Source organism: Lissotriton vulgaris, chromosome 1_1, assembly GCF_964263255.1.
Source record: "Lissotriton vulgaris chromosome 1_1, aLisVul1.2, whole genome shotgun sequence".
Lineage (NCBI taxonomy): Eukaryota > Metazoa > Chordata > Amphibia > Caudata > Salamandridae > Lissotriton > Lissotriton vulgaris.
The window spans coordinates 19,964,674-19,974,149 of NC_141685.1; positions in this window are offsets into that span (position 1 = coordinate 19,964,674).

Sequence of the window (9,476 nt, forward strand, 5' to 3'; positions counted from 1 at the left end):
TAGTGAGGGTTAAGCTGGGGGTCGAAATGCGCATTGAGTGCAGCCACGGCGGCGTTATAGTCATGGGGGCAGCGCCTGTGTTTGGGAGGTGTGCAAACAGCTTAAATATCTCATCACCCGCAAAATGCAACAACAATGACCTCTTGACCGCGTCGTCGGTCTCTCACGTGGCCATGAAGTAGTTATTCAGGCGGCTAACCCATACCTTCCACTGCGGGGACGCTGTCGCTGGGTCAATGAGCTCGCTAAACGGCGGAAGTGCTGTGATCTGCGAATGTACGGGGTGCGGTGCTGCCGGCGGGGCGTTTGCTTGTTGGGCTGCGCCTCCTTGTTGGGCTGCGGCTCCTGTGTTCGACATTGTTCTTTGTTATTGGATTGTGGCAGTGCTTGGTAGTATTCTCCTGTGGGCTTGCTTGTTGTCCCCTTGCTCTCTGCGTGGTGCCTATTTTGGTTCACGTTGGCTTGGTGATAATTGACCTTGTCAGTGCTTGTTTGCTGCTTTTTGGGGTCCTGTTGCTGTGTGCCTCTGATGTAGGGCTTACTTATTGTCTGGTGGTGTGCTTCCGCTGTCTTTGCCGTGTTTGGGGCTTTCGTGTGTGTGGGTATGTACTTTCACCGGCTGGTTGCATTAGCTTGTGCTTATTGGGTGCCCCTGATGTCTTTAGTAGCGTGAAGCTCGGACTTCTCTCTCCCGCTTGCTCCCCTCTCTCTCCTTTCCAGGTGAGGTGCTCTCGGCGGCTGGCAGCACTTCTCACTGTTCTCCGCACCTAACAGAGCAGCTCTCGGGGTGGGTGCGGCCTTTGTGTTGCAGGGCGCATGCGCGCGTCGGGACTCTTGCAGTGCGGTCTCTCAGCCGAACCTGGGGCGCCGCGGGCAAATTGCGGACGTCTCCTGGGTTTACCGGCAGGCTTCTTCTCGATGCTGCTTGCCGCTGGGGCTTCTTGGTCGTCTCCGGCTGGGTCCTTTGTTCCACCAGCACCGCCGAACAGCTGGGCAAAGTCGGGCACTCCGTCGAGCGGCTCCGCTATTTCAGGCAGGTGACTTTCTGGTCTTGTACGGGATCATTGGGCAGATCCCACCCTCATCGCCAGTGTTGCGGCTGGGGACAGCAACGGGCAGGGGATTAGCGGAATGCTGGGGGACTGTTTACAGATACAGGGCCTGATGAGGTTACACCAAATGATTACACGCTCACACTCAATGCTCTGTTGGGCCAGAAGTCCCGTGCGACTCCGGACCGTTTATTGATAGCTCTCTGGCCATGCCTGGCCAGAGAGTGTTACATTGTGTGGGGTCGCTTCCGGTGTCATCGATCCTCGGGGCTAACTACTAGAACGCTACAGTAAGGAGGGGGTAGTGGATGTGAAAGGGCTGGGGAACGAAGACAAATGCATGTGTCTTGTAAATGTGTGTGTCTTGTAAAGCGCACTGCTACCCGGAGGCGTCCTGGCGCTATAGACCGCTGGGGAACCCCTCCTGGCTTTCCCTGTGAGATGTTCCCTCCTGGATATCTCCAAGGTGAAACCAGGCATCCCCGGCGTTGGTGGGGGGCCGTTGTGGAGATGAGGCAAGCTAATGCCCAGAGTTGCCGAGTGCGATCCCAGGTTAGAGTAGGCACCGAGGCGAGAATTATCGAGTCCACCGACCCTGGTTCACGACCCTGCCGCGTCGGGGATTGAAACCTGGTCCCGGGCCGTCCTCTGCTTCCGGGTCTGCCGCCTCTAACCAGTGAGCCACACCACACCACTAAGGTGGACAGAGCAAGCGCTGGGCTCCACGCACCTCAGGGCACTTTAATAGTTTACTTATGGCAGGGTGGGCCCTTTGCCTGTGGAGGCCAGCGGGATGTGGCGACATTCCAGACCCCCCCCCCAGCCATTACCCGCTTCCACCCTCCTCTTACCTTCCCACATGGTTGTAGCTGTGTCTGATAAATGTAACCCCACTTGCTTTACCCACAGTTTGCACGATCTGCTCGGATTGCCAATTTTAGTAAACTCTCACTTAGCAACCAGTGTGCGCCAGAAGTCCCACTCCTGACACTGTGGAAAATAAATACAAACTTGGTGAACATTATCGGCGCCATCTTGCCCCTTTCCAAGCCCATTCGTGCGCGTAAGCGGCAGCCATTTTGAGCACCATGGCCTCCCTGCCCCTCGCTGATAGCCAGCGCGTCTCTCTCTCTCTCTCTTAACCTCGCAAGCATTCCCCCGCACGCTGACAACCCCCGCTCTCTCATGCCTTGGGTCATAAACCCCTCTTCAGCGCAGCTTCACCCCGGAATCCCATCCTGTTCCCAGCGCGACACCTCCCCTCATTCCTTTCATGGCCTCAAACCCTTTTGATGCAAACCCCTTTTTCCTTTGTCCCCGTTTGTCTTCCCTGTTCCCAGGCCGCCACCTGGCTCTGCGGATACTGTTTATTACCCCGTACAGTAGGAAGCTTCCCCTCCCCATCAAAAGACCCCCGAATCGATCAAAGCCCCCACCCCATGAGATCCGATCAACCCCATGCATCCCGTGAATCGGCGGAATGCCCTGCTGTGCGACAACCATCACCTGTTGTGACCGGGGTGGGGAATCCAACTGTAAATGTATGTGGGAACGGGTCTGAAGGGGAGATTCCGAGGATGTTCTTTCAAGTACTAAAGTATTGCGAGAATGTGTTATGTGCAATAAAGGTCATAAACCCTAGTATAAGAGGCCAGGCCTCAGAGATGTGGTTAGAGCACCTCGTGACGATACTTGCTGTCTGAATTGATGTGTTCTCCTCCGGAGAGAATAAAATCCTCGTTTCCTGCCTTCCAGTCTCCAGCGCCTGCTTCTTCATTGATTAATATTGGTGGGTCATAGAGGCGATACCGCCGGGCAACATAAAAGGGTCTTTGGTTACCGGTTGTCTTTGGAACCCTTTTTAACAACATGCCGGGGAAAAACGAGCACTGTGGTTGGTGGGATTTCATATCGGTTGCCTGGAGATGGCGAAGCTTACTCAATAGAAGGCGGAACCAAAGGAAAGCAGCGAAGAGGAATCTTTTAGCTGGTTGGGATTGAGAATCGAGTGCCAGCTGGACTGCAATGTCAATGGTACAGAAAAGCAAATAAAAAAATTGAGGCGCGAGTGACACTTTGCTTTTCATTAAGAGAACAGCAGTACCAGATTTGTAATGAGCACGCACACGCACGCCTCGCGCCGCAGCAGGGGGGAGGTGGGGGGTCTGTGCGATTCACTTGCGGGAGCGATAATTGCTACCATATGGTGACGCGCGCTTCCTCAAGTGAATCTCCACACGTGCACGCCCTGCCATTGAAGGCAATGGAATGCGTGCACGTCTTTGGCTGGAAAGCCATGGCGATAGGAAAAGGTCATTTCGCCTATGCAGCGCATTCGCGCTGCGTAGGCTAGGCCCGAAAAGTGACATGTGTGCATGGATACACAATGTTGCGCACACCACCACGCGCGCTCTCTTGAAGTGGAAGAGTCTTGTGCTCGGCAATGCACAGAGTGTCATGTCTGCAGTATCCTTGACAGCACGTTAAGACGCTTCTACATGGGGGAATGAGAAAACACCATTTAAGCTGTCAGAAGCTCGCTGGCCTTGGTTGTTGGTTGTTAGAGGCATTGTACTTATTTTGCTAATATGCTACACCTATAGGGAAAGCAGAATAAACTTCCAATATTAACATGAGTTTTAAACCGGTTTTGAGCTTTTTGCCAAACGCTAAGATGTTAGGAATTTATCTTATGTTTTCCTAGCTTTAGTTCCAGAGTTTATGAGAGAAAAACGAGAAAGGCTCATTAGCAGTTTTCATTTTTTTGAAGCCTTGATTTCCAAGTTCAGCCTCTATCTACACTGACCCTCAAAGGTACGACGTACCGTATTTTTCGTTTAGGTAATCCGGCCGGCCTGAGTGAAAAACGTGTGTAACAAATGTGATTTTGAAGTTTATTCGTGTTCCAATAGTGTAATTTACTACTAAAAAAACAGTAGGGATTGCAGCACAGTGGCGGAGCTAAGGGGGCTCCCACCTTACAAAGGTATAAGAGTATGTACTAGCCACCCCATATTGTCAAAGTGAATGTGGGACAGTTTGTTCATCTTCCACCACTTTGCCAAATGGGAGGTTGGGGGGAATTTTCTCCTCATTCTTAGTCAGGGGTGAAAGGCAGTGAAAATTAAGATGACTGGGTATCTGGAACACTTTGTGGCCCACCATATGCCCCAGGGCTCAGAGAAGTGAGGAAGATCACAGCTCACCTACTTCTCAGTTCACAGTCTGAGCACTGGGAAAGCTGAGAACAGCCATAGCTCTTTCAACATGCATATTGCAATTGTGAACTGAGCACAGTTCTCTTTGTGCACACTTCAAAACTGTGAGCTGAGAATTGGGAGAGCAAATAGCAGCTGACAGCTCTCCAAGAGCTCAGGTCACATTTGATGATATTCTATGGTTTATTAATACAAGCATGTACACCTTGGATTCTTGGCACTATACAACAACATAATTGGAAAAAACAGTGTAATAAAAACAAGGAAAATCATGGAGAATTATAGACCAAAAAGACAAAATACAGATTACATAGTGGTGTCTTAAGGTTATGTTTTTTTTTTATGCATAATAGGGGAAGGTCATTCTCTAGCCAATGCAAATTAAAAGGCCCTCTCCCAAAAGGAAGTTATGTTATTCCTGAGGACATTCAGCAAATTTGTATTTGTAGCGTGCAAACTATAGGGCTGTATTAAGCATTAATAATTCTAAGTCCTACGTCATGAGAACAGGACAGGGTTCCCGAAAAACTAACTTTTTTTGTATAAATGGGGAAAAAATCCCTACCACCAATACCTTTTCATACCTTGGAGTCCTTTTAGATCATAAATTATCCTGGGGCCCCGCTGTTATCAAAAAGAAGGGTGAGGTAACACGTGTCAATGCGGCCATTCTTGGCTTTGCGAAAAAAATTGGCAATAGCCCGACGGCCGCTTTGCTTAAATTATATCAGGCAAAAAGTGTTGCTGTCGCCTGCTATGGAAGCGAGCTCTGGGGCTATTGTAAGATGAGGGACCTAGAGGTCACAGAAAATAACGCTCTGAAGAAGATACTGAGGCTACCAAGGGGAACCGGGAATTTCTCGGTGCATGAGGAGTTGGGTGTTCCCTATCTAAGTGATAGAATAGCAGTGAACCCGGTACTGTGCTGGTTGAACTGCTGGCTTAACAAAGAAATACCCCTCACCCATGCCATATTAAAAGAAGCCCTAACATTGGATGGTAGGTTTAAGGTTCCGTGGCTGAAGTATATAAAGGACTGTTTGTCGGCGATTGGCCGGACTAACCTATTTTTATCACCAAATTCGATCACGAAACCCGATGTTATTTTTGTAAAAAATGCTATGCTAACACTCAGGTGTACTGACAGGGAAGAGGTTGAGCTACAGAAGGACAGTGTTAGGAAACACCTACTACTTAAAACCTGTCTACAAATGGAACCTTACTTATCATGGCCCATGACTGGCTATGAACGCTACCTGTTAACAAGGTTCCGCTTTGACTTATTCCATCTCTTATTGGCGGTACCAAGTGGAGCACATCGGGGTGAGGTGTTGCCAGCATGCGGCTGCGACGGGAAGTCTCCGCAAGATCTGGCACACTTTTTATTCATTTGTCCTTATTACACAACACCCCGGAAACTATATCTTAAACCCTGCCTCAAAAAACTGAACTTCGCACAGATTAAACCTGCACTTTATTACCTCCAACTATTGAAATGCGATTGCACTTTATTTGTTTGTAATTTTTTTAAATCAGCAGTCACTTTCAGGAAAAGTATGGATGGATAATTATGCTGCTAATGCCTTGGGCACTTTGATAATGAAATTATTTATGTATTTAATGTAGTTTTTTAAAATGCTCATGCTGCCCGTTGCCTTTTTCTCTCATATTGTTTATAGGACCCTGTATTTGACAAATGATTTATCCGGATTGTTTTTAATTGTCTGTCGATGAAATGTACTTTTATGATTGTAATGTTTACAATCGAATAAAGATATTTGAAGTGAAGTGAAGTATAGGGCTGTATTATTAAAGTGTATCCCTCATACAAAGAGGAGAGAAAGAGTAGATAGAACGGTGTACAATCACTAGGGTCTTTTATGCCACAAAAGAAGCCAGTGCTCCTCCAATATAACCATCATCGGCGACCTCAATATACATTTCGATGCCACTGACATGCCAGCGGTTAGTAGTCTGCTGGACGATCTCGAAGCAGTGCAGTTATCTCAACTGGTCCGTCTTCCGACCCATGAGGGTGGTCATACCCTTGACCCGGTTTTCACTAACCTTCAACTGGTCGAGGTTTCTCCTCCTAGACCTATGAGATGGAGTGATCACCATCTCATTGAGCTCCGTGTTACTACGACAACACGTCATACCGGGAAGCCTGATAAAACATCTTTCAGGCGCCCCTGGAAAAAGCTCAAACTGGAGGACTTCCACCGCTTTTTGGCCACCTCTCCTCTGGTTCTTAAGGAGGACGTCGCAACTGGTTATAACATCCTCTGCGACTGGATTGTTCAAGCTCTTGATGCACTTATTCCAGCTAAATGGAGCAGAAATCGCTCTTCTCAACCTAACCCCTGGTACACAGAGGCACTTAGACGGATTAAAGCTACCTGCCGTCAAGCCGAAAGAGCGTGGAGGAAAAACTATGACAGAGATCTAAAGGTACACTACCTGGCGAGGGTTAAGACATATCATAGAGCTGTCTGTCGGGCTCGGGCCGACTACTATGCTGGAGAGTTTCAGGCTAGTTCCAATCCGTCCAAGCTGGTCTTTAAGGTCTTGAAGGAGCTCACTGCGAACAGACTTCCTAACACGGAGATTTGCTCCCTTGCGCACTGTGATTTGTTAGCCAGTTTTTTTGTGGAGAAGGTAAATACCATCTACCGTTCTTTTCCCAAAACTGATCCTGACAGTACGACTTTTACATTGCGTACATCACAGTGCCTGACTATCCTTCCCATACCATCGGAACTGGAGTTTAATCTACTAGTAGCCAAGGTTAAGTCTGGTTCACCAGATGACCCTTTGAGACCGGCCCAGTTTCTGGACTCTGCGTCTATTTGCCTTCCACCGATTCGAAAATTGGTGGATCAATCCCTCACCACCGGGTCAGTGCCACCTAGCGGGAAGGCGGCCTGTGTTATGCCCATCATAAAGAAGGAGGCACTCCTCTATCCTGTTTCATTTTTTGAACAAGGAAAAGCGGGACGAGCAATAGGGAGAGAGAGGAATAGATACAAATTGGAGAAAGGAGGAAACGTGTGTTAAATCACTGAAGCATTTGTCCTTCAGAAAATCTGTTTGCTTAAGCTCAAACAGGGCAGCAGAAAGGGCCTGGCTTTTTACATCCGGTCGGGGTTTAGCTCCAAAACTCAGCTCGCCAATTGACGCTCCTTCCCCAGAGAGCAGATGCCGCCAATGCCGGAACAATTAAGGCGATTTAGGCCACCAGCGGGGCAACAGCGCAGCATGCAGCACAACTTAAACTAACAAGGGTAGCGTGTTAATTAAACCACTTTTCCTTCAACGTTCCAACTGACTTATTTATACAGGGCGTGCAGCAGACCCCCTAATCTAAGCATGAAATGGGTCTCTGTTCAGCCATTCTTAGCCTGTGCGCTAAATTAACCAACTCACTAATACCTTAAGCCTCGCTCCCCTCAGTTTGTTACTGTAAATTTCTGTAAACACCGTGTAAAATGTATATATTTTTATAATTGATGAATCTGACAAACAAGATATAAAAAAAAGAAAAAAAGATTTTTTAACTACAAAAATGAAATAAATTGAGAAAAACTTTACATTTTGTGTAGATATTGTTGGTATATTCCCTATGTTTAAGAGGTAATCCCTATGGTATAGGTAATTATAGGTCAAGAGGGAGCTCTCTCTTTGCTGTTCTAAATAACATGGGGAAAACACGTTTTGGGGCCCCCCTTTTTTCTCAACCCCCGCTTGACGAATCACCCTAAAACTTTGAAGACAGGAGCTGACCGGAGCGGGCCACTAGTTTCACAAAGATTTGTCGCCCGACGCCAAAGTTATTGGGAAAAGAAATAATGCTTTTCCTGTGGAAACTAGGTCCTAACTATAACTACCTACTGGCGACCACCAGTAGGTAATATATATATGTATATATATATCAGGGCCACTGGAATTATGCGGCAGGAGAAGGATAAAATATGCGGCAGGGTTAAGTAAATTATACGGGAAGAAAAGGCAACATTCCCTTCATAATGCAGCATATTTTGCAGTCGTATTACTTCATTGTTTTGTTATTTTTAGGTTGAGCCTAGGCAGCGTGCATGCGCTGTCTGGAAGACCTGGAGTAATCCGTATACAGAGTAAAAACCCGCCTGCTGCTTGCTATTGGTTCCCTCCAATGTTGCTCTGCATTCCTGGCTCCTTGTTGGCTTTGCTCCCAAAACGTCCCTTCCATTTAATGGGAAGCATCACCGACCAACTAAAGTTTAGTTACACTGTAGAGCTGCATCAGTTTAGCTTTGGGATTACTTTATTTTTATTTTTTTGCCATGTCGACCACTTTATGGGCCGCCATGCTGCTAACATTTATTTATGTGCACGGGTGCCGCCCTTTGTGAAAGCGCGACACCGCTTTCATATTTTTCAGGCATTTTTTTAATAGGGCACAGTATTCTGCAATGTCAACGGGGAGAGCATGTGGCCTATAGCAAGAACTGCCGACTTTGGAGGTGGCGAACCGGGTTCAAGCCTCTGCGTCAGCTCACAATCCTGTGATTCTGGTAAAATCATTTAATCTCCTTGTGCCTACCAAAAAAAATAGATGTGTCCTTATGTAATGTAACTGGTGCCTTGAAATGCCAAATCAACATTTTTTTCTTTCAGTTAGCCCCCATACCATGCACTCAGCTCCCCAGAGAGCAGATGCCGCCAATGCCGGAACAATTAAGGCGATTTAGGCCACCAGCGGGGCAACAGCGCAGCATGCAGCACAACTTAAACTAACAAGGGTAGCGTGTTAATTAAACCACTTTTCCTTCAACGTTCCAACTGACTTATTTATACAGGGCGTGCAGCAGACCCCCTAATCTAAGTATGAAATGGGTCTCTGTTCAGCCATTCTTAGCCTGTGCGCTAAATTAACCAACTCACTATTACTTTAAGCCTCGCTCCCCTCAGTTTGTTACTGTAAATTTCAGTAAACACCGTGTAAAATGTATATATTTTTATAATTGATGAAACTAACAAACAAGATATAAAAAAAAGAAAAAAAGATTTTTTAACTACAAAAATGAAATAAAATGAGAAAAACTTTACATTTTGTGTAGATATTGTTGGTATATGCACTATGTTTAAGAGGTAATCCCTATGGTATAAGTAATTATAGGTCAAGAGGGAGCTCTCTCTTTGCTGTTCTAAATAACATGGGGAAAAC